The 24829-nt window shown below is 46.2% G+C and overlaps 1 long non-coding RNA gene across 1 annotated transcript in view; it reads left to right on the top strand.

Annotated features, from left to right (window-relative positions):
- The first annotated feature begins 271 nt into the window (after positions 1-271).
- LOC122933285 overlaps positions 272-24829 on the top strand; it is an 88972-nt gene continuing 64414 nt past the window's right edge. The window contains exons 1-2 of the long non-coding RNA XR_006388410.1: positions 272-502; positions 6133-6226. This is a non-coding gene — a long non-coding RNA (uncharacterized LOC122933285). The remainder of the gene's footprint in view (positions 503-6132; positions 6227-24829) is intronic.

Raw genomic sequence — 24829 nt, 5'->3', positions numbered from 1 at the left:
TGGGCTGTAGTGATTTATTGTTTTTGCTGCACAGAATGGGTTTGTAACACAGGTTTTATGTGTAAAAGTGTATTAGAATGCAGGACAGCCACAAGTTACTCCATTAGTTCACTAGCATTGGTCAGTGGTCACTGAGTGATTCCCCAGCAGGGGGAGGGGCTTTACATACTCTGCAGGCTCCATGTGGATGACTCATCCACATGAACGAGCACGGACTGAGCTCTGAGGGTGAGTCATGAGGGGGCGTGGCCTTCACTCAACTGCCTGAGAACCAGGAAGTTATCAGGACATCTACTGCTGGTAAGATTGAAACAGCAAAGTGGGACAACCCCTTTAATGGCCAGAAGAGACTTGTCCATAAGTCGGGAGGTGATGGACTTGAGGGGATGACCCTATTGGGAGATCTATGAATCGACCGACATGGCTCCCTTTTGATACATTTGTCAAGCTGCTAGAAGTTTCCTGAGACTGGAGAAAATGGTTGGGAGCAACTTTCATGACTGTGAGGAAGAACTCCTGATAGAGTGCTCCAATATATTCATGATTGAGCAAATCGGCACTAATGATGCACATATTTTTGTATACATGCAACTTCACATTTTATCAGGTCTGAGTAGAGATTACTGATTGGTGCACTAACTATTGTTGTGACATTGCAGCACTATGTCTGTAGCATGTATGTAACACATATGTGTGCACAGTAATTCCTATCACACTACCTAACACCCTGCACTGGAACCTATCAGCTACACTATATCAATATCTAACTACTCTCTCTCTCTCTCTCACAACTGCAAAAAACAGCAGAAAATGGCTGCTGGGGAGGTTCTTATATAGTAAGAGGTAGGCAACTTTTCTATTGGTTGCTAGGGTGATGCTAAGCTGTGACAAAGATATCGCAGCCTTCTCATTGACCCACAAGCAAGAAGGGAGGTTACTGATGAAAAAAAAATAATCTAGAATATTTGCGATTACGAATATATAGCACTATATTCTAGATTTTCGCAAAGTGCTGATATTCGCAATAAAAATTTGCGATTAGAATATTCGCGCTCAACATTAATGATTCTGTGTGTAATGAATTAAAATAAATATGAGTTTCACTTTTTGAATTGAATTACTGAAATAAAAATGGGGTCAGTTTCTCCCCCATTTGCTCTCGCTCTAAATCCTCCAACTAACATACATAATTTAGGACCCATACCCTCATCCACCATGTCGTACCCTCATTTCATATAAAATGTCTGCATGTGGTATAGTGAATCTATCCTTATCCCAGCTTTGTACAATAGCAAGGGAGTCCTATAGACTAGACTCTATGTAATAAATATATCTTGTAGAGTCTATGCATATGGCTAAGGCTACTTTCACACTGGCGTTTTGTCTTTCCGTTTGTGAGATCCGTTCAGGGCTCTCACAAGCGGTCCAAAACGGATCAGTTTTACTCTAATGAATTCTAAATGGAAAAGGATCCACTCAGAATGCATCAGTTTGCCTCTGTTCCGTCTCCATTCCGCTTTGGAGGCAGACACCTTGCAGCGTTTTGGTGGTTGTCTGACTGAGCCAAATGGATCCGTTCTGACACACATCGTAAGTCAATGGGGACGGATCCGTTTTCTATTAAACAATCTGGCACAATAGAAAACGGATCCGTCCTCCATTGACTTTCAATGGTGTTCACGACGGATCCACCTTGGCTATGTTAAGGATAATACAAACGGATCCGTTCTGAACGGATGCAGATGTTTGTATTATCTGAACGGATCCGTCTGTGCAGATCTATGACGGATCCGCACCAAACGTGAGTGTGAAAGTAGCCTTAAGTGGAATATAACTAAGATAAGATAAGATGCCTTTATTGTACTGTACAATACAATGAATACAATGCACAATACAATGAAATGTTGTTTGGAGCAATCCTAGATGCCATGGACAGAGGAACAAAGAACTGACATTTAAATTATAATAGAAAAAAGATACACATTGCACTAGAAAGCATTACTATTCACAGTTCACAGCATATACAATGTCTGTCCAAAAAACAAGTCACAAACCTGGATTTAAGTAAGCAAATAGGTATGAGCCTCCTATTGGATAATTACTTCCTGGGCGATTATCTTTCAGATGGCAACAAGTTATTTAACCCCAACTGATGCAATGAGTAGCTTCTCATTTCTTAAACAACCATCTCGTGGTCTTGGAAAAGATGTTAGTCTGTTTGAGAAGAGTCAAATCATTGGCATGAATCAAGCAGAGAAAACATCTAAGGAGATTGCAGAAACTACTAAAATTGGGTTAAGAACTGTCCAATGCATTATTAAAAACTGGAAGGATAGTGGGGACCCATCGTATTCGAGGAAGAAATGTGGCCGGAAAAAATTCTGAATGTTCGTAATCGGCGATCACTTAAACATTTGGTGAATTCTAATTAAAGAAAAACAACAGTAGAACTCAGGGCTATGTTTAATAGTTAAAGTAAGAGCATTTTCACAAGCACAATGCGAAGGGAACTCAAGGAATTGGGACTAAACAGCTGTGAAAACCGCTAATCACTGAGGAAAACCAGAAAAAAAGGCTTAAATTTGCTAGGGAGCATAAAGATTGGACTCTGGAGCAATGGAAGAAGGTCATGTGGTCTGATGAGACCAGATTTACCCTGTTCCAGAGTGATGGGCGCATCAGGGTAAGAAGAGAGGCAGATGAAGTGATGTACCCATCATGCCTAGTGCCTACTGTACAAGCCTGTGGGGGCAGTGCTATGATCTGGGGTTGCTGCTTTTGGTCAGGTCTAGGGTCAGCTACAGTATATGCTTCAAGAATGAGGTCAGCTGACTACCTGAACATACTGAATGACCAGGTTATACCATCAATGTATTCTTTTTTCCCTGATGGCACAGGCATATTCCAAGATGACAATGCCAGGATTCATCAGGCTCAAATTGTGAAAGAGTGGTTCAGGGAGCATGAGATATCATTTTCACACATGTATTGGCCACCACGGAGTCCAGACCTTAACCCCATTGAGAATCTTTTAGTTTTATTTTTTCTGGCGACTTTTTTTTGGACAGGCAGTGTATATAGCAAGTGCAAAGTAGGAAGTGCTTATGAATACCTGTATACAGTCAGGTCCATAAATATTGGGACATCGACACAATTCTAAAATTTTTGGCTCTCTAAACCACCACAATGGATTTGAAATGAAACGAACAAGATATACTTTAACTGCAGACTGTCAGCTTTAAAGGGCTTCTGTCACCCCACTAAAGTCTTTTTTTTGGGGGGGGGGGCCTACTTATAATCTCTATACTGCGATATATCAATCTATAATGCTTTTACTCATTTTGGTTCAGTAGTTAATTAAAAAAACTGACTTTTATAATATGCAAATTACCTGTCTACCAGCAAGTAGGGCAGATACTTGCTGGTAGCTGCCGCATCCTCCTTTCATAAAGACGCCCCCTCCTCATGTTGATTGACAGGAACAGCGAATGTGCTCGTCTTCTGCTGGCCCTGTCTGCATTCAAAATCTGGCGCCTGCGCCGTACCTGTCTTCTGTCGGCGCAGGCGCACTGAGAGAAGGACGCTCGCTTGACTGCTCCTTTCTCAGTGCACCTGCGCCAGGTGTAGATGTGACGTCATCGGCGCAGGCGAGCGAGGTCCTCCTCTCAGTGCGCAAGCGCCGAATGAAGACAGGTACGGCGCAGGCGCCAGATTTTGAACGCAGACAGGGCCAGCAGAGGACGAGTGTGTTCGCTGGCCCTGTCAATCAACATGAGGAGGGGGCATCTTTATGAAAGGAGGATGTGGCTGCTACCAGCAAGTAGCCGCCCTACTTGCTGGTAGACAGGTAATTTGCATATTATAAAAGTCCTTTTTTTTTTTATTAACTACTAAACCAAAATGAGTAAAAGCATTATAGATTGAAATATCGCAGTATAGGGATTATAAGTAGCCAAAAAAAAAATACTTTAGTGGAGAAGCCCTTTAATTTGAGGGTATTTACATCCAAATCGGGTGAACAGTGTAGGAATTACAACAGTTTGCATATGTGCCTCCCACTTGTTAAGGGACCAAAAGAAATGGGACAGAATAATAATCATAAATCAAACTTTCACTTTTTAATACTTGGTTGCAAATCCTTTGCAGTCAATTACAGCCTGAAGTCTGGAACGCATAGACATAACCAGACCCTGTGTTTCATCCCTGGTGATGCTCTGCCAGGTCTCTACTGCAACTGTCTTCAGTCCCTGCTTGTTCTTGGGGCATTTTCCCTTTAGTTTTGTCTTCAGCAAGTGAAATGCATGCTCAATCGGATTCAGGTCAGGTGATTGACTTGGCCATTGCATAACATTCCACTTCTTTCCCTTAAAAAAACTCTTTGGTTGCTTTTGCAGTATGCTGTGGGTTACTGTCCAATGAGTTCTGAAGCATTTGGCTGAATATGAGCAGATAATATTGCCTGAAACACTTCAGAATTCATCCTGCTGCTTTTGTCAGCAGTCACATCATCAATAAATACAAGAGGGGGGCAGAGCTAGCGCCGGACTGTGATGGCCGCATAGTCAGGAGCTCTCCGATCTGAATCCTGCACAGCACAAGCCAACGCAAGCAGACAGACGTGACAATGGTCAAGATCGGCCACCCAAGGGCTGGAGATAACCCTAGTGCCCCTAAACCTCCGAACAATAGCGGAGACATGGACAAATTTATAAAAAAGGCAGCCGCCACAGTAGCGGCCAGAGAAACTAAGATGGCGCCGGCTCCCTCACATAGAGCGCATGAATGCTCCGCTGACATGTCTGAGGGGGAAAGTGACACGGAGGATTCACACTGCAAGACAGCACTTCCGATCACCCGTCGCTTCTTGAAACAATCACTCGGCAAAGCTATGGAGCCGATATTGAATGAGTTAACAGCTCTCCGCCAAGATGTCCACCATATAGGAGACAGAGTCGGAGCCCTGGAATCCCGGCAAACGGCAGTCCTAGAACATCAATCTGCCACGGCCATCTCCTTACAGAAATGCCGCACATACCTGAATGAACTCCACAACGCAGTGGAGGATCAAGAAAACAGGGGGCGCAGAAACAACCTGCGCTTCAGGGGAGTTCCTGAAGCGGTTGAAGCAGCTGACATCCCTGCGTTGGTGACGGAGATCTGCACCTCCATCTTGGGCCCGGACCAACTTGCTGACATTACAGTAGAAAGGGCGTATAGGGCATTGCGTCCCAAGCCCAAACCCTCGGAACCACCTAGGGACATTATATGCAGATTCCTCAACTATCAAACCAAGACAGCGGTCCTGGAAGCTGCAAGGAACATCACCGACCTGACCTATGAAGGAGTTCCTATAGCTGTCTACCAAGATCTAGCCCCCTCCACGCTGAAGAAAAGAAGAAACCTGAAACCCCTAACGGATTGGCTCAGAGCCAAGAAGACGCCATATAGATGGACCTTTCCTTTCTGGATTTCATTCTTCTATGAGGGACGCCGTCTCACTGTTTCATCATACACCGATCTAGCTGGAGTATACGATCACCTCCAGATATCTCTGCTTCCAATTGAAAACTGGGAACTTTATCAGGATCTCACAGACTTAACAGAGGTTCCAAAGATCTCTCCTTTTGAGCCTCCGCGCACCCCAAGATCCCAGAAGATTAAGCGCAAGACCACCCAGATGACGCCATAGATGGTTATCTAACTTTAGCTTAAATGTCAGGAATAACTCAATTGCTTATGTACCCTTTCCTAATTCCTTTCTTACTTCTCTCTACTTCTTGATGCCCATAGGATTAGCAGCCTCTATTCATCCTGTCCCCCTGCTGCTCCTCTTTCCTGTCTCCCTCCCTTCCCCCTTCTTTTCTTACCTTCTCCTTCTTCTTCACATTTCCACTGTAACCTCATTGTCACTCTGTCACCATGCCTCACGATTGAGGCCGCCTCTACGTGCTGTGAGGGTCACAACTGGGTTGATACACCATTTCCCCCCTTGCGATCCTTACCCTGCTTCTCCAAAAGACCCATACAGATGGGCCTTGTTGCTTGAAAGTTCATTTAACATTTTTTTGTTCTGTTATTTACTTTTGGTTAAAGGTACTTATTCTCTTCATCTCTTCTTGCATGACTATACAGAAGATTCTTCTGGCTCCTGACTCACTCCACCAGATCAACCAAAACAGTTGCACCCATCAATGCTTACCCGGAAAGGGGACCTGGCCGCATCAAGGTAACTACCTTTATAACAGACAGTATGGCTGATCTAACATTTGCGTCTTTCAATGTTAAGGGCTTCAACTCCCCTTCTAAGAGAAGTCAGATCTTCAAATTGCTACGCAAATCCTGGGCCAGTGTCCTTCTTCTCCAGGAAACTCATTTCAAATTTAACCACTACCCTAACCTGTCCTTCTCTAATTACCCGCTGTGGTATCACTGTGGGGGTAATTCTGCGGCATCTGGGGGGTGAGTATTGGATTCCAGAGGAAAATTCCCTTTAAACATATCTCCCACCTCCAAGACCCAGAAGGGAAATATATTTTAGTTAAAGGCTCTATAGGTCCCCAAACCTACACTATCATTAATCTATATGCTCCCAACAAAGGGCAAAATACTTGGTTTGCAAAATTTTTCACGCTAATAGAATCCTTTGCTGAGGGTCTGATAGTTGTTGGAGGAGATTTAAACGCTACTTTGAACCCACTCCTGGACTCCTCATCCCGCAGATCAGCCCTGTCTCTTAGGTCCCTACGCTTCATACAGGAAGGTTTTTGGAATCTACACCTTATGGATGCATGGCGTGTATTTAACCCAGATGCAAAAGACTACACGTTTTACTCCCACCCCTACAATTCATATCATAGACTGGACTATCTCTTTGTGTCCAAGGAACATCTCCAGCTATGTCACGGGCCCAAAATAGGTTCCATCCTTTTATCGGATCATGCCCCTATTTTTCTATCAATCTCAGCTCCTGTACCGAACCCTGGTAAATTTAGATGGCGACTTAATGAGTCCCTACTAGATAATCAAGATGTTAGGGAAAAGATTTCTGGTCTCCTCAAGGAATACTTCTCCTTTAATAAACTTCCTGAGGTCTCAGACCAGTCACTGTGGGATGCCCACAAGCCTTTTATTAGAGGACACTTCATTAGCCTTGGAGCCTTCTTAAAAAAGGAAAGAAATAAAAAAATAGACTCCTTAAGTAATAAGATATTCTCATTAGAGAACCTACATAAAAAATCCCTCTCAGAGTCCCAATTTGCTGAGCTCTCATCTCTAAAAGCAGAATTGAAATCCCTTATGCATCAATCTACTGCTAAATACAGTTCCTTCTAAAAAAAATTGCATATTGTGATAAAGTTCATTATTTTCTGTAATGTACTGATAAACATTAGACTTTCATATATTTTAGATTCATTACACACCAACTGAAGTAGTTCAAGCCTTTTATTGTTTTAATATTGATGATTTTGGCATACAGCTCATGAAAACCCAAAATGCCTATCTCAAAAAATTAGCATATCATGAAAAGGTTCTCTAAACGAGCTATTAACCTAATCATCTGAATCAACTAATTAACTCTAAACACCTGCAAAAGATTCCTGAGGCTTTTAAAAACTCCCAGCCTGGTTCATTACTCAAAACCGCAATCATGGGTAAGACTGCCGACCTGACTGCTGTCCAGAAGGCCCTCATTGACACCCTCAAGCAAGAGGGTAAGACATAGAAAGAAATTTCTGAACGAATAGGCTGTTCCCACAGTGCTGTATCAAGGCACCTCAGTGGGAAGTCTGTGGGAAGGAAAACTCTGCACAATGAGAAGAGGTGACCGGACCCTAAAGGAAGATTGTGGAGAAGGACCGATTCCAGACCTTGGGGGAACTGCGGAAGCAGTGGACTGAGTCTGGAGTAGAAACATCCAGAGCCACCGTGTACAGGTGTGTGCAGGAAATGGGCCACAGGTGCCGCATTCCCCAGGTCAAGCCACTTTTGAACCAGAAACAGCGGCAGAAGCGCCTGACATGGGCTACAGAGAAGCAGCACTGGACTGTTGCTCAGTGGTCCAAAGTACTTTTTTCGGATGAAAGCAAATTTTGCATGTCATTCGGAAATCAAGGTGCCAGAGTCTGGAGGAAGACTGGGGAGAGGGAAATGCCAAAATGCCTGAAGTCCAGTGTCAAGTACCCACAGTCAGTGATGGTCTGGGGTGCCATGTCAGCTGCTGGTGCTGGTCCACTGTGTTTTATCAAGGGCAGGGTCAATGCAGCTAGCTATCAGGAGATTTTGGAGCACTTCATGCTTCCATCTGCTGAAAAGCTTTATGGAGATGAAGATTTCATTTTTCAGCACGACCTGGCACCTGCTCACAGTGCCAAAACCACTGGTAAATGGTTTACTGACCATGGTATTACTGTGCTCAATTGGCCTGCCAACTCTCCTGACCTGAACCCCATAGAGAATCTCTGGGATATTGGGAAGAGAAAGTTGAGAGACGCAAGACCCAACACTCTGGATGAGCTTAAGGCCACTATCGAAGCATCCTGGGCCTCCATAACACCTCAGCAATGCCACAGGCTGATTGCCTCCATGCCACGCCGCATTGAAGCAGTCATTTCTGCAAAAGGATTCCCGACCAAGTATTGAGTGCATAACTGAACATAATTATTTGAAGGTTGACTTTTTTGTATTAAAAACACTTTTCTTTTATTGGTCGGATGAAATATGCTAATTTTTTTAGATAGGAAATTTGGGTTTTCATGAGCTGTATGCCAAAATCATCAATATTAAAACAATAAAAGGCTTGAACTACTTCAGTTGGTGTGTAATGAATCTAAAATATATGAAAGTCTAATGTTTATCAGTACATTACAGAAAATAATGAACTTTATCACAATAGGCAAATTGTTTGAGAAGGACCTGTATTTCTTAAACTCGCAGCACAAATTTTTTGCACATGGAGACAAGGCGTCTAAATTTATGATGCGTAGAATAAGAGACAGGCGATCTGCAAACTATATACACCAACTAGAGTCCCCCCAAGGTGATTCCCTTTATTCCTCAAAATTAATTAGTACTCAATTCGGTGTTTTTTAGGAGTCACTTTATAACCTCCCCCCAACTCTAAACCCAGAAACTCACTCGGACCTCCTTAAGTCCTTCCTGGATTTAATCTCTCTGCCCAAGCTCTCCCCTGAACACAAACTTAATCTGGCATCCCAATTTACATTAGAGGAACTAACCTCGGCATTAAAGCAATCTCCCCATGGCAAAAGCCCAGGCCCAGACGGGCTCCCAGTATACTACTATAAAACTTACCAACAAATAGTCCTCCCCCATCTGCTCTCAGTCTGTAATTCAGCTCTAAAGGGGAAACAGCTTTCTAGAGATATGACGATGGTCCATATAACCCTGATCCCCAAAGAGGGGAAAAATCCTAAACACTGCGCAAGCTATAGGCCCATCTCACTCCTCAATATAGATCTTAAATTGTTAGCGAAAATGTTAGCAAATCGCCTTGCCACCCTTCTACCCCTGCTTGTACATGGGGATCAGATGGGCTTTGTCAGAGGTAGAGAGGGTAGGGACAATACGACTAGGGTCCTAAACGCGATATATTACTCTACCCACCGCTCCAGCGTTCGATCGAATTAGCTGGAAATACCTGAAGCATATACTATCTGGGTTTGGCCTGCCTGATCCCTTTGTACAAGCCACCTTTGCAATGTATGCCCAAGCGTCAGCCTCAGTACTGATTAACGGGGACTTAACGGATCCTTTTAGGATAAAAACCGGCACCCGTCAGGGATGCCCCCTTTCGCCCCTGCTTTTTGTATTAGCGTTGGAGCCTCTCCTTATCAGACTGAGAGCAGATCGGGACATCCATGGTGTGACATTGGGAAGTCAGGATCATAAACTTGCGGCTTTTGCTGACGACATTATGATCATGACTTCTAACCCGAGCACCTCACTCCCCATAATCCAAAAATATCTGGATACCTACAGCCTCCTATCTAACTTTAAGATAAATAAACAAAAATCCCTGGTAAAATGTATAAAGATCTCCCAACATAACCAACTGAGCCTTAAAGAAAACTCCCCATTTGATTGGTCATCTCCTTATCTCACCTACTTAGGAGTCAAAATAAGTTCCAATCCTTCTGAACTCTTTGCTCTTAATTACCTGCCCCTACTACAATCCATAACTGCAGACATAAACAGACTGAATATCCCTACTATTTCCTGGTTTGGTCGTAAAAACCTTTTGGTATCATTAAGGCTCCTTTCACACTAGCGTTCGCTGGTCCGCTCGTGAGCTCCGTTTGAAGGAGCTCACGAGCGGACCCGAACGCAGCCGCCCAGCCCTGATGCAGTCTGAATGGAGCGGATCCGCTCAGACTGCATCAGTCTGGCGGCGTTCAGCCTCCGCTCCGCTCGCCTCCGCACGGACAGGCGGACAGCTGAACGCTGCTTGCAGCGTTCGGGTGTCCGCCTGGCCGTGCGGAGGCGTGCGGATCCGTCCAGACTTACAATGTAAGTCAATGGGGACGGATCCGTTTGAAGATGTCACCCTGTGGCTCAATCTTCAGGCGGATCCGTCCCCCATTGACTTTACATTGAAAGTCTGGACGGATCCGTACGAGGCTATTTTCACACTTAGCTTTTATATGCTAAAATAATGCAGACGGATCCGTTCTGAACGGAGCCTCCGTCTGCATTATTATGAGCGGATCCGTTCAGAACGGATCCGTTCAGAACGGATCCGCCCGAACGCTAGTGTGAAAGTAGCCTAATACTCCCTCGCCTTACTTACCTCCAACAGGTTTTGCCCATACCGGTCCCTAAATCGTACTATGTCTCCCTTAGGAAACTCTTCAGCTCGTTCATTTGGAGCCAAAAGAAACCAAGACTCTCCTACTCCCTTCTATCTCACCCCAAACATACAGGGGGTATAGCTTTTCCGGACCCTGAGCTTTACGTTAGGGCTGTTTTGTTGTCTAGAGCAGTGGAATGGCTTAGAACTCCTAATCCCAAATCCTGGGTGGCAATGGAACAGGATCTGGTGAAGCAACCCTTCCGCTCACTACTGTTAGGGACTCCCAAAATAAATAACCTCCCTTCCTCCCCCTCTCCGATAATCCAATCTACTCTTCAGGCGTGGAAATGCCTTCAATCCACACATTGTGGGATACCCTTCCCATCTCCGATTCTTTCGGTGGGGGATATTATAGGCACCTCCCTCCCAGTAATAAGAGATTGCACCCCACGCGACATCAGGGAATCAAACATCTCTATTTTTACATTTTTTCAACCTGATGGCCCTCCCCCCTCTATAAGTGAGATTCAAACAAAACTGAATCTCCATCACAAGTTCTCACCGGCTGTACTATACTTACATTTGTTTATCTCGCAACATATCTCTGGCAGAGATCAGCTTCGACCCTTGGTATGGGCTGAATCTCTTATCAGTCACCCCAACTCCCCCAAAAAGCTAATTTCACAATTATATTGAAGACTTAATACTCTTCCGCTACTTGTTAAGCCAGCGTTCATCAGCAGATGGGAAAAAGATTTAGCCATAGATCTTTCAATATCCGACTTGCCGAAACTGCTACTAGCCCCACATAAGACCTCTCGCTGTGTTCGTATACAGGAGAATGGGTACAAACTTTTAACAAGGTGGTACAAAACTCCTGACGTGACCTCCCTTTATTCAGACACAGCGACGGATAATTGCTGGAGATGCCTGGGAAACAGGGGGACGTTTTTCCACATATGGTGGTCCTGTCCTATAATCAACAAGTGGTGGAAAAACATCTTCGATCTCAGCAACCAAATCTGCCACACCAATATACCGCTATCCCCTTCATTAGCACTACTCAATCTGAACACCCAAACAGTCTCTCCTCATCCTCCACTTCTCTTCAGGCAACTTCTGATTGCTGCCAGATTGCTGGTGCCTAAACTTTGGTTAACGACTTCTACCCCTCCCCTGGAACAGTGGAAATTGAAAGTTGACCAACTGCTCAGGTTTGAGGAAATTTCCTCCTGGGAAACACGTACTCACACAAATTTTTGAAAACATTGGAAAATGTGGTCCGAGTATAGACACACCAAATAAGATGCTCTATCCCACATCTGTTCATTAATGTGGAAGCTGATCTAGAGTCTATCCTGGCACGAATGTCCAATGCAAGAAATACTATCACCAGGGATCTCATATGATATAAATGTGACTACTGTCTTCTCATTCATATGCCTGTACATTCCGTGATACTGCCTCTTGTCATTTTGAAATGTTTTCAAATGTACAAAATTTACGTCATGCTTGACGTCCAAGATACCTGTATATGTACCTTGTTACGTTATATTTTATAAATAAAAATTTTATTAAAAAAAAATAAAAAATACAAGAGAACCAGTTCCATTGGCAGCCATACATGCCCACGCCATGACATTACCACCACCATGCTTCACTGATGAGATGGGATGCTTAGGATCATGAGCGGTTCCTTTCCTTCTCCATACTCTTCTCTTCCCATCACTCTGGTACAAGTTGATCTTGATCTGTCCATAGAATGTTGTTTCAGAACTGTGAAGGCTTTTTTTAATGTCGTTTGACAAACTCTAATCTGGCCTTCCTGTTTTTGAGGCTCACCAATGGTTTACTTCTTGTGGTGAACCCTCTGTATTCACTCTGGTGAAGTCTTCTCTTGATTGTTGACACACATACACCTACATCCTGGAGAGTGTTCTTGATCTGGCCAACTGTTGTGAAGGGTGTTTTTTCACCAGGGAAAGAATTCTTCAGTCATCCACCACAGTTGTTTTCCATGGTCTTCTGTGTCTCTTGGTGTTGCTGAGCTCACCTGTGCATTCCTTCTTTTTAAGAATGTTCCAAACAGTTGTTTTGGCCACGCCTGATGTTTTTGCTATCTCTCTGATGGGTTTGTTTTGTTTTTTTAGCCTAATGATGGATTGCTTCACTGATAGTGACCGCTCTTTGGATCTCATCTTGAGAGTTGACGGCAACAGATTCCAAATGCAAATAGCACACTTGAAATGAACTCTGGACCTTTTATCTGCTCATTGTAATTGGGATAATGAGGGAATAACACCCACATGGCCATGGAACAGCAGAGAAGCCAATTGTCCCAATACTTTTGGTCCCTTAGCAAGTGGGAGGCACATATGCAAACTGTTGTAATTATTACACCGTTCACCTGATTTTGATGTAAATACCCTCAAATTAAAGCTGACAGTCTGCAGTTAACATATATTCAAGAAGGTCGGCACTGCTCTTAAGTAGTTTGGCGGTGCAAGTGTCTGCGGGCAGGAATTCCAATAGACAATTCATTAAAAAAGACCGGCACTTGCACTGTTGAAGTATCTTGCAAATTTATTCAGTCACATATTGCAACATAGTGTTGCGTTTCAGCAACAAAGTGGTTTCATCAGACTGTGTGTCACAGTCTGATGAAAGCACTTTGTTGCTGGAACGCGTCACTATGTTGCAATATGTGACTGAAAAAATTTGCAAGATACTTCAACAGTGCGAGTGCCGGTCTTTTTTCACGAATAGTCTGCAATTAAAGCACATCTTGCTCGTTTCATTTCAAATGCATTGAGGTGGTGTATAGAGTCAAAAATGTTAGAATTCTGTTCATGTCCCAATATTTATGGACCTGACTGTATATACAAACTAATTTAGACACCACTGCAGACAAGAGATCATCAAGAAATGCAGCAGTCACTTTTAGTCTGTTGTAGTTTCTATCCTAGGAAGGGACAATAGACTCTGAGCATTTAGGAGACTGATTGCTTTGGGGTAAAAGCTGTTCTTCAACCTAGTGGTGCGGGCATGTAGGGCTCTTACCGGAGGGTAGAGGAGTGAAAGGATGTGGCCTGGGTGAGTTGGATCCCTGCAGATAATCTTTGCCCTGTTGCTGCAACAAGCAGTGAAGATGTCATCCAGTGATGGTAACTGAGTACCAGTGATTCTTCCAGCCACTGGTACTCAGTAGTGTTGAGTGAGCATGCTCGGCCGAAAACGAGTTCGGCTCGAGCATTGCTATGCTCGGAACATGATACCGAGTACGGCATGTGCTGGAGTGCAATGCTCGAGTCTCTTCTCCGCACGTTTCGTGGCTGCTAAGCAGCCAATAAACGTGCAGGTAAGTACTGCCCTTACTGTAATGCCAGTAGCCATGATGATGCATGTTAAACTCATTCTAAGTCAGAGAGAGCTGAGGATAGGAAGAGACAGAGAGTGTAGGAAGTGTGATCGAATATTATAAGTGTACAAAAATGTTTCAGAGACCCAAAAGTCCTTGTAAGGACTATTGTGTGTGACAACAGCAATATAATTTTGTAGCTCAACCTGCGCTAAATTGCTCAGTGTTAGGGAGAGCTGTGCATAGGAAGGGACAGACAGTGTAGGGAGTGCAATAGGAAGATTTGTATACACATTTTTTTTTCAGAGACCCAAAAGTCCTTTTAAGGACTATTGTGTGTGGCAGGAGCAATATATATTTTTAGCGCATCCTGCGCTAAATACCGTGTAATAAGCTGCTGCGGACAGTTAAATTATCTGCGCCACATCTCCTGTTTAACCCCTTAGGGACCCATAACGTACCGGTACGGCATGGTTCCCGAGTGCTTAGGGACCCATGACGTACCGGTACGTCATCTATAGTTCCGATCACCGCCGCCCGGTGGGCGGTGATCGGTACACGGTGCCTGCTCAAATCATTGAGCAGGCAATAGGGCTAAATGCGCGGTAGGTCCCGTGACCCCCACCGTGTCGGTGATCGCCGCAAACCGCAGGTCAATTCAGACCTGCGGTTTGCAGCTTTTACCTGGTGTGGCGGCGGTGGTCGGCGGTGCCATCGGGTCCCCATGGGGCTGTGAGGGGGACCGGATGGCATGGAAGGCAGCGCAATGCCTTCCTGAGGCATCGGCACTGCCTTTCTGTAACAAGTGTGAGACAGTGACAGGTCTCACTCAGGTTAGAGGCAAGGAAGGGGTGGATAGTTCGGTCCACACCCCTGTTCCACCACAGGTGAGAGAAGCTGGAGGTAATCAGCCTAGCACAAAGCACCTCCCAGAGTGTCAGAAAGGGGGGAGTGTGGTACCTGTGGACAGAGGCCTGGAGGCTCTGTCAGTGTGGTCCAAGCCAGGAGGGCTGAGGGACCACGATTCCCCAAGAGACACTGGACTGGAGACAGTGGGCGTACTGTGCTCTGTACAGCCAGGAGGCTGTGGGACTTTGGCTCAGAAAGCCGCACGTGTTCACAGGGTGTGAACAGGGACTTAGGTGAGTCAGGCATCTATTTGTTTAGTTAGAGCCTAGCCGGGCAAGTGTTTGTTATTTTGTATTATTGTTTATGTTTATGCGGATGTGCCGCAATAAAGCACAGTGTTTGGATCTTAAACTTGGTGTCCTGAAGATATCTGTGCGAATGACCCCCAAATAAGAGGCGATCCCTTACACAAGCCTGTGAGATCCAGCCTAGAGTTAAGCGGACTCCTGGATGTTCGGGTTCGGCAGGTTCTTGACCCGAACTTGACCCCGAACCCCATTGAAGTCAATGGGGGCCCGAACTTTTGGGCACTAAAATGGCTCTAAAATAGTCCTGGAAAAGGGCTAGAGGGCTGCAAAAGGCATCAAAATGTGCTTAAGAGCATGACAACTGTTCTGCAAACAAATGTGGATAGGGAAATTACTTAAAATAACATAAAATACTGAAAAATTAAAAATAACAGTCTGGATCTAGGAGTAGGAGGTTGAGGAGGCGGTGGATGGGTGGATGTGGCGGTGTAGGTGGAAGCGGCGGTGAAGGAGGAATAGGTAGCCAACACTGATTTGAGTTATTTTTTATTTTTAAATTGGGACTAGAGTTGAGCGAACACCTGGATGTTCGGGTTCGAGAAGTTCGGCCGAACATCCCGGAAATTGAAGTCAATGGGGACCCGAACTTTTCGGCACTAAAACGGCTGTAAAACAGCCCAGGAAAGGGCTAGAGGGCTGCAAAAGGCAGCAACATGTAGGTAAATCCCCTGCAAACAAATGTGGATAGGGAAATTAATTAAAATAAAAATTAAATAAATAAAAATTAACCAAAATCAATTGGAGAGAGGTTCCATAGCAGAGAATCTGGCTTCCCGTCACCCACCACTGGAACAGTCCATTCTCAGATATTTAGGCCCCGGCACCCAGGCAGAGGAGAGAGGTCCCGTAACAGACAATCTGGCTTCATGTCAGCAGAGAATCAGTCTTCATGTCATAGCAGAGAATCAGGCTTCACGTCACCCACCACTGTAAGAGTCCATTTTCATAAATTTAGGCCCAGCACCCAGGCAGAGGAGAGAGGTCCCGTAACAGACAATCTGGCTTCATGTCAGCAGAGAATCAGTCTTCATATCATAGCAGAGAATCTGGCTTCCCGTTACCCACCACTGGAACAGTCCATTCTCAGATATTTAGGCCCCGGCACCCAGGCAGAGGAGAGAGGTCCCGTAACAGAGAATCTGGCTTCATGTCAGCAGAGAATCAGTCTGCATGTCATAGCAGAGAATGAGGCTTCACGTCAGCCACCACTGCAACAGTCCATTGGCATATATTTAGGCCCAGCACACACACAGGCAGAGGAGAGAGGTCCCGTAACAGAGAATCTGGCTTCATGTCAGCAGAGAATCAGTCTGCATGTCATAGCAGAGAATGAGGCTTCACGTCAGCCACCACTGCAACAGTCCATTGGCATATATTTAGGCCCAGCACACACACAGGCAGAGGAGAGAGGTCCCGTAACAGAGAATCTGGCTTCATGTCAGCAGAGAATCAGTCTGCATGTCATAGCAGAGAATGAGGCTTCACGTCAGCCACCACTGCAACAGTCCATTGGCATATATTTAGGCCCAGCACACACACAGGCAGAGGAGAGAGGTCCCGTAACAGAGAATCTGGCTTCATGTCAGCAGAGAATCAGTCTGCATGTCATAGCAGAGAATGAGGCTTCACGTCAGCCACCACTGCAACAGTCCATTGGCATATATTTAGGCCCAGCACACACACAGGCAGAGGAGAGAGGTCCCGTAACAGAGAATCTGTCTTCATGTCAGCAGAGAATTAGTCTGCATGTCATAGCAGAGAATGAGGCTTCACGTCACCCACCACTGCAACAGTCCATTGGCATATATTTAGGCCTAGCACACAGGCAGAGCAGAGAGGTCCCGTAACAGACAATCTGGCTTCATGACAGCAGAGAATCAGTCTGCATGTCATAGCAGAGAATGAGGCTTCACGTCACCCACCACTGCAACAGTCCATTGGCATATATTTAGGCCTAGCACACAGGCAGAGCAGAGAGGTCCCGTAACAGACAATCTGGCTTCATGTCAGCAGAGAATCAGTCTGCATGTCATAGCAGAGAATGAGGCTTCACGTCACCCACCACTGCAACAGTCCATTGGCATATATTTAGGCCTAGCACACAGGCAGAGCAGAGAGGTCCCGTAACAGACGATCTGGCTTCATGTCAGCAGAGAATCAGTCTGCATGTCATAGCAGAGAATCAGGCTTCACGTCAGCCACCACTGCAACAGTCCATTGTCATAAATTTAGGCCCAGCACCCAGGCAGAGGAGAGAGGTCCCGTAACAGACAATCTGGCTTCATGTCAGCAGAGAATTAGTCTGCATGTCATAGCAGAGAATCAGGCTTCATGTCAGCCACCACTGCAACAGTCCATTGGCATATATTTAGGCCTAGCACACAGGCAGAGGAGAGGTTCATTCAACTTTGGGTAGCATCGCAATATAATGGTAAAATGAAAATAAAAATAGGATTGAATGAGGAAGTGCCCTGGAGTCCAATAATATATGGTTATGGGGAGGTAGTTAATGTCTAATCTGGACAAGGGACGGACAGGTCCTGTGGGATCCATGCCTGGTTCATTTTTATGAACGTCAGCTTGTCCACATTGGCTGTAGACAGGCGGCTGCGTTTGTCTGTAATGACGCCCCCTGCCGTGCTGAATACACGTTCAGACAAAACGCTGGCTGCCGGGCAGGCCAGCACCTCCAAGGCATAAAAGGCTAGCTCTGGCCACGTGGACAATTTAGAGACCCAGAAGTTGAATGGGGCCGAACCATCAGTCAGTACGTGGAGGGGTGTGCACACGTACTGTTCCACCATGTTAGTGAAATGTTGCCTCCTGCTAACACGTTGCGTATCAGGTGGTGGTGCAGTTAGCTGTGGCGTGTTGACAAAAGTTTTCCACATCTCTGCCATGCTAACCCTGCCCTCAGAGGAGCTGGCCGTGACACAGCTGCCTTGGCGACCTCTTGCTCCTCCTCTGCCTTGGCCTTGGGCTTCCACTTGTTCCCCTGTGACATTTGGGAATGCTCTCAGTAGCGCGTCTACCAACGTGCGCTTGTACTCGCGCATCTTCCTATCACGCTCCAGTGCAGGAAGTAAGGTGGGCACATTGTCTTTGTAGCGTGGATCCAGCAGGGTGGCAACCCAGTAGTCCGCACAGGTTAAAATGTGGGCAACTCTGCTGTCGTTGCGCAGGCACTGCAGCATGTAGTCGCTCATGTGTGCCAGGCTGCCCAGGGGTAAGGACAAGCTGTCCTCTGTGGGAGGCGTATCGTCATCGTCCTGCCTTTCCCCCCAGCCACGCACCAGTGATGGACCCGAGCTGCGTTGGGTGCCACCCCGCTGTGACCATGCTTCATCCTCATCCTCCTCCACCTCCTCCTCATCCTCGTCCTCCTCGTCCTCCAGTAGTGGGCCCTGGCTGGCCACATTTGTACCTGGCCTCTGCTGTTGCAAAAAACCTCCCTCTGAGTCACTTCGAAGAGACTGGCCTGAAAGTGCTAAAAATGACCCCTCTTCCTCATCCTCCTCCTCCTCCTCCTGGGCCACCTCCTGTTCCATCATCGCCCTAAGTGTTTTCTCAAGGAGACATAGAAGTGGTATTGTAACGCTGATAACGGTGTCATCGCCACTGGCCATGTTGGTGGAGTACTCGAAACAGCGCAACAGGGCACACAGGTCTCGCATGGAGGCCCAGTCATTGGTGGTGAAGTGGTGCTGTTCTGTAGTGCGACTGACCCGTGCGTGCTGCAGCTGAAACTCCACTATGGCCTGCTGCTGCTCGCACAGTCTGTCCAGCATGTGCAAGGTGGAGTTCCACCTGGTGGGCACGTCGCATATGAGGCGGTGAGCGGGAAGGCCGAAGTTACGCTGTAGCGCAGACAGGCGAGCAGCGGCAGGATGTGAACGCCGGAAGCGCGAACAGACGGCCCGCACTTTATGCAGCAGCTCTGACATGTTGGGGTAGTTGTGAATGAACTTCTGCACCACCAAATTCAGCACATGCGCCAAGCAAGGGATGTGCGTCAAATTGGCTAGTCCCAGAGCTGCAACGAGATTTCGCCCATTATCACACACCACCAGGCCGGGCTTGAGGCTCACCGGCAGCAACCACTCGTCGGTCTGTTGTTCAATACCCCGCCACAACTCCTGTGCGGTGTGGGGCCTGTCCCCCAAACATATGAGTTTCAGAATGGCCTGCTGACGTTTACCCCGGGCTGTGCTGAAGTTGGTGGTGAAGGTGTGTGGCTGACTGGATGAGCAGGTGGAAGAAGAGGAGGAGGAAGCCGAGAAGGAGGAGGTGGCAACAGGAGGCAAAGAATGTTGCCCTGCGATCCTTGGCGGCGGCAGGACGTGCGCCAAACAGCTCTCCGCCTGGGGCCCAGCTGCCACTACATTTACCCAGTGTGCAGTTAGGGAGATATAGCGTCCCTGGCCGTGCTTACTGGTCCACGTATCTGTGGTTAGGTGGACCTTGCTACAGATGGCGTTGCGCAGTGCACACTTGATTTTATCGGATACTTGGTTGTGCAGGGAAGGCACGGCTCTCTTGGAGAAGTAGTGCCGGCTGGGAACAACATACTGTGGGACAGCAAGCGACATGAGCTGTTTGAAGCTGTCTGTGTCCACCAGCCTAAATGACAGCATTTCATAGGCCAGTAGTTTAGAAATGCTGGCATTCAGGGCCAGGGATCGAGAGTGGCTAGGTGGGAATTTACGCTTTCTATCAAATGTTTGTGAGATGGAGAGCTGAACGCTGGCGTGTGACATGGTTGAGACGCTTGGTGACGGAGGTGGTGGTGGTGGTGTTGGTGGTACATCCCCTGTTTGCTGGGCGGCAGGTGCCAACGTTCCTCCAGAGGCGGAGGAAGAGGCCGAGGCGGCAGCAGCAGAATAGGCCGAGGCGGCAGCAGCAGAAGAGGTAGCAGGGGGAGCCTGAGTGACTTCCTTGGTTTTAAGGTGTTTACTCCACTGCAGTTCATGCTTTGCATGCAGGTGCCTGGTCATGCAGGTTGTGCTCAGGTTCAGAACGTTAATGCCTCGCTTCAGGCTCTGATGGCACAGCGTGCAAACCACTCGGGTCTTGTCGTCAGCACATTGTTTGAAGAAGTGCCATGCCAGGGAACTCCTTGAAGCTGCCTTTGGGGTGCTCGGTCCCAGATGGCGGCGGTCAGTAGCAGGCGGAGTCTCTTGGCGGCGGGTGTTCTGCTTTTGCCCACTGCTCCCTCTTTTGCTACGCTGTTGGCTCGGTCTCACCACTGCCTCTTCCTCCGAACTGTGAAAGTCAGTGGCACGACCTTCATTCCATGTGGGGTCTAGGACCTCATCGTCCCCTGCATCGTCTTCCACCCAGTCTTGATCCCTGACCTCCTGTTCAGTCTGCACACTGCAGAAAGACGCAGCAGTTGGCACCTGTGTTTCGTCATCATCAGAGACATGCTGAGGTGGTATTCCCATGTCCTCATCATCAGGAAACATAAGTGGTTGTGCGTCAGTGCATTCTATGTCTTTCACCGCTGGGGAAGGGCTAGGTGGATGCCCTTGGGAAACCCTGCCAGCGGAGTCTTCAAACAGCATAAGAGACTGCTGCATAACTTGAGGCTGAGACAGTTTCCCTGGTATGCATGGGGGTGATGTGACAGACTGATGGGGTTGGTTTTCAGGCGCCATCTGTGCGCTTTCTGCAGAAGACTGGGTGGGAGATAATGTGAACGTGCTGGATCCACTGTCGGCCACCCAATTGACTAATGCCTGTACCTGCTCAGGCCTTACCATCCTTAGAACGGCATTGGGCCCCACCATATATCGCTGTAAATTCTGGCGGCTACTGGGACCTGAGGTAGTTGGTACACTAGGACGTGTGGATGTGGCAGAACGGCCACGTCCTCTCCCAGCACCAGAGGGTCCACTAACACCACCACGACCATGTCCACGTCCGCGTCCCTTACTAGATGTTTTTCTCATTGTTATGGTTCACCACAACAACAAATATATTATTTGGCCCAATGTATTGTATTCAAATTCAGCGGGATATAAATTTGAGGCCTAGTATTTAGGCGCTGGGTGACCGGTATGGATTTAGTGACAGAATTAGACTTGGAAATGCACAGAAGCGTGTGTGTGAAGTTATTCTGAATGACCCAATGTGCACCTTGAATATTATATACCCTTTTTGGGATAGATTTCAAATAGCTCTGATATAGCAGGAACCACTAAATTATGAAATTGCTAAATTGGGAATTGTACTTCAACCCAGAACAAAAAATGTGCTTTGACGGACACTAAATATCTTGCCCAGCAACAACAGTACAGCGGTGGGTAACGAGAGATTTAGAGGGATTTAAATTTGAGGCCTAGTATTTAGGCGCTGGGTCACCGGTATGGATTTAGTGACAGAATTAGACTTGGAAATGCACAGAAGCGTGTGTGTGAAGTTATTCTGAATGACCCTATGTGCACCTTCAATATTATATACCCTTTTAGGGATAGATTTCAAATAGCTCTGATATAGCAGAAACCACTAAATTATGAAATTGCTAAATTGGGAATTGTACTTCAACCCAGAACAAAAAATGTGCTTTGACGGACACTAAATATCTTGCCCAGCAACAACAGTACAGCGGTGGGTAACGAGAGATTTAGAGGGATTTAAATTTGAGGCCTAGTATTTAGGCGCTGGGTGACAGGTATGGGTTTAGTGACAGAATTAGACTTGGAAATACACAGTAGCGGGTGTGTGTGAAGTTATTCTGAATGACCCAATGTGCACCTTCAATATTATATACCCTTTTTGGGATAGATTTCAAATAGCTCTGATATAGCAGGAACCACTAAATTATGAAATTGCTAAATTGGGAATTGTACTTCAACCCAGAACAAAAAATGTGCTTTGACGGACACTAAATATCTTGCCCAGCAACAACAGTACAGCGGTGGGTAACGAGAGATTTAGAGGGATTTAAATTTGAGGCCTAGTATTTAGGCGCTGGGTCACCGGTATGGATTTAGTGACAGAATTAGACTTGGAAATGCACAGAAGCGTGTGTGTGAAGTTATTCTGAATGACCCTATGTGCACCTTCAATATTATATACCCTTTTAGGGATAGATTTCAAATAGCTCTGATATAGCAGAAACCACTAAATTATGAAATTGCTAAATTGGGAATTGTACTTCAACCCAGAACAAAAAATGTGCTTTGACGGACACTAAATATCTTGCCCAGCAACAACAGTACAGCGGTGGGTAACGAGAGATTTAGAGGGATTTAAATTTGAGGCCTAGTATTTAGGCGCTGGGTCACCGGTATGGATTTAGTGACAGAATTAGACTTGGAAATGCACAGAAGCGTGTGTGTGAAGTTATTCTGAATGACCCTATGTGCACCTTCAATATTATATACCCTTTTAGGGATAGATTTCAAATAGCTCTGATATAGCAGAAACCACTAAATTATGAAATTGCTAAATTGGGAATTGTACTTCAACCCAGAACAAAAAATGTGCTTTGACGGACACTAAATATCTTGCCCAGCAACAACAGTACAGCGGTGGGTAACGAGAGATTTAGAGGGATTTAAATTTGAGGCCTAGTATTTAGGCGCTGGGTGACAGGTATGGGTTTAGTGACAGAATTAGACTTGGAAATACACAGTAGCGGGTGTGTGTGAAGTTATTCTGAATGACCCAATGTGCACCTTCAATATTATATACCCTTTTTGGGATAGATTTCAAATAGCTCTGATATAGCAGGAACCACTAAATTATGAAATTGCTAAATTGGGAATTGTATTTCAACCCAGAACAAGAAATGTGCTTGAACGGACACTAAATAACTCGCCCAGCTACAGCACTAGGGACAGATTTAGCTGGATATAAATTTGAGGCCTAGTATTTAGGCGCTGGGTGACCGGTATGGATTTAGTGACAGAATTAGACTGGGATATGGCCAAAAAATGAACAGACTATTGCTGGTTAAATGCACTTGGTGTGACAGCTTCACCCTGATGTAGGCTTTAGCCAAAAAACAACCACACCATTGAGGGTTAAATGCACTTGGTGACAGGCGCAGCTTGCCCCTGATTTTGTATATGGCCAAAAAATGAACAGACTATTGCTGGTTAAATGCACTTGGTGTGACAGCTTCACCCTGATGTAGGCTTTAGCCAAAAAACAACCACACCATTGAGGGTTAAATGCACTTGGTGACAGGCGCAGCTTGCCCCTGATTTTGTATATGGCCAAAAAATGAACAGACTATTGCTGGTTAAATGCACTTGGTGTGACAGCTTCACCCTGATGTAGGCTTTAGCCAAAAAACAACCACACCATTGAGGGTTAAATGCACTTGGTGACAGGCGCAGCTTGCCCCTGATTTTGTATATGGCCAAAAAATGAACAGACTATTGCTGGTTAAATGCACTTGGTGTGACAGCTTCACCCTGATGTAGGCTTTAGCCAAAAAACAACCACACCATTGAGGGTTAAATGCACTTGGTCGCAGCTTGTGCTGGCGCACCACAAGACACAAAATGGCCGCCGATCACCCCAGAAAAATGAGACTGACAAACGGTCTGTGCAGCCTAAAAACAGTGAGCAATTGAGGATCAGCAGCTCAATGATCCACAGCTGCAGATCGATCAGTTAATCAAGTCCTTTGGAGGAGTTAATCTGCCTAATCTCGCCCTACTGTCGCAGCCGCAACCTCTCCCTACGCTAATCAGAGCAGAGTGACGGGCGGCGCTATGTGACTCCAGCTTAAATAGAGGCTGGGTCACATGGTGCTCTGGCCAATCACAGCCATGCCAATAGTAGGCATGGCTGTGATGGCCTCTTGGGGCAAGTAGTATGACGCTTGTTGATTGGCTGCTTTGCAGCCTTTCAAAAAGCGCCAAGAAAGCGTCACAAAAGCGCGAAGAAAGCGACGAACACCGAACCCGAACCCGGACTTTTACGAAAATGTCCGGGTTCGGGTCCGTGTCACGGACACCCCAAAATTCGGTACGAACCCGAACTATACAGTTCGAGTTCGCTCATCCCTAATTGGGACATATAACAAAATAAAACAAAGAATAAGTGCACTTGAATGCAAGAATGGATGGTTGAGGCTGGTATAAATGTCTATTCTGCACAAGGTACGGACAAGTCCTGCGGGATCCATGCCTGGTTCATTTTAATAAACGTAAGCTTGTCCACATTGGCTGCGGCCTGTGATAATGCTTTATGTCGTACTAAACACACGTTCACACTATACACTGGCTGCAGGGCAGGTCAGCACCTCCAAGGGTGACAAAGCTTTTCCACATTTTGGACATGCTAACCCTGCCTTCTGAGGTGCTGGTGGTGCCCCAGCTGCGTTGGCGACCTCTTCCTTCTCCTCCCCTGCCTTCGCCTTGTGCTTCTACTGTGCCCCCGCTGTAAGGTGGGAATGCTATCATCAGCGTGTGCTTGTAGTCGTGC

This window comes from Bufo gargarizans, chromosome 3 (assembly GCF_014858855.1).
Source record: "Bufo gargarizans isolate SCDJY-AF-19 chromosome 3, ASM1485885v1, whole genome shotgun sequence".
Lineage (NCBI taxonomy): Eukaryota > Metazoa > Chordata > Amphibia > Anura > Bufonidae > Bufo > Bufo gargarizans.
This window is presented reverse-complemented; position numbering and strand designations above follow the sequence as displayed.